The sequence below is a fragment of the Arachis stenosperma genome, chromosome 3, assembly GCF_014773155.1.
Source record: "Arachis stenosperma cultivar V10309 chromosome 3, arast.V10309.gnm1.PFL2, whole genome shotgun sequence".
Lineage (NCBI taxonomy): Eukaryota > Viridiplantae > Streptophyta > Magnoliopsida > Fabales > Fabaceae > Arachis > Arachis stenosperma.
Window position 1 is genome coordinate 133,223,036 of NC_080379.1, and position 1,411 is coordinate 133,224,446.

The following is a 1,411-nucleotide window of genomic DNA, read 5'->3' on the forward strand; positions in this document are numbered from 1 at the left end:
AACAACAATAATGCAAACAATGCAAGGAAGGTGCTGGGTGACTTTACTGCACCTACTCCTGATTTTTATGGGAGAAGCATCTCTATCCCTGCCATTGGAGCAAACAACTTTGAGCTTAAGCCTCAATTAGTTTCTCTAATGCAACAGAATTACAAGTTTCATGGACTTCCAATGGAATATCCTCATCAGTTTTTAGCTGAATTCTTGCAAATCTGTGACACAGTCAAGACTAATGGGGTTGACCCTGAGGTCTATAGACTGATGCTATTCCCTTTTGCTGTAAGAGACAGAGCTAGAATATGGTTGGACTCTCAACCTAAAGAAAGCCTGGACTCTTGGGAAAAGCTAGTCAATGCCTTCTTGGCAAAGTTCTTTCCACCATAAAGATGGAGTAAGCTTAGAGTGGAAGTCCAAACCTTCAGACAGAAGGATGGAGAATCCCTCTATGAAGCTTGGGAAAGATACAAACAATTACTCAGAAAATGTCCTTCTGACATGCTTTCTGAATGGAGCATCATAGGTATTTTCTATGATGGTCTCTCTGAACTATCTAAGATGTCTTTGGATAGCTCTGCTGGAGGATCTCTTCATCTGAAGAAGACGCCTACAGAGGCTCAAGAGCTAATTGAGATGGTTGCAAATAACCAATTCATGTACACTTCTGAAAGAAATCCTGTGAACAATGGGACAAGTCAGAAGAAAGGAGTTCTTGAGATTGATGCTCTGAACGCCATTTTGGCTCAGAATAAAATATTGACTCAACAAGTCAATTTGATTTCTCAAAGTCTGTCTGGAATGCAAAATGCACCAAGCAGTACTAAGGAGGCTTCATCTGAGGAAGAAGCTTATGATCCTGAGAACCCTTCAATGGAAGAGGTGAATTACCTAGGAGAACCCTATGGTAACACCTATAATTCTTCATGGAGAAATCACCCAAATCTCTCATGGAAGAATCAAGAGAGACCTCAACAAGGTTTCAATAATAATGGTGGAAGAAACAGGTTTAACAATGGCAAACCTTTTCCATCATCTTCTCAGCAACAGACAGAGAATCCTAAGCAGAACCCCTCTGACTTAGCAACCATGGTCTCTGATCTAATTAAAACCACTCAAAGTTTCATGAATGAAATAAGGTCCTCCATTAGAAATTTGGAAGGACAAGTGGGACAGCTGAGCAAGAAAGTTACTGAACTCCCTCCAAGTACTCTCCCAAGCAACACAGAAGAAAATCCAAAAGGAGAGTGCAAAGCCATCAATATGGCCGAATTTGGAGAGGATGGAGAGGCAGTGAACGCCACTGAGGAAGACCTCAATGGGCGTGCACTAGCCTCCAATGAGTTCCCCAATGAGGAACCATGGGAATCTGGGACTCAAAATGAGACCATAGAGATTCCATTGGACTTACTTTTGC

The 1,411-nt window shown here is 41.7% G+C and overlaps 1 non-coding gene across 1 annotated transcript; it reads right to left on the bottom strand.

The window, feature by feature from the left end:
• Positions 1–393: 393 nt before the first annotated feature.
• Positions 394–501, bottom strand: LOC130971102 (small nucleolar RNA R71). Its single transcript, XR_009082334.1, has one exon. It is a non-coding gene; the product is annotated as a small nucleolar RNA R71 (small nucleolar RNA).
• Between the last annotated feature and the right edge of the window lie 910 nt (positions 502–1,411).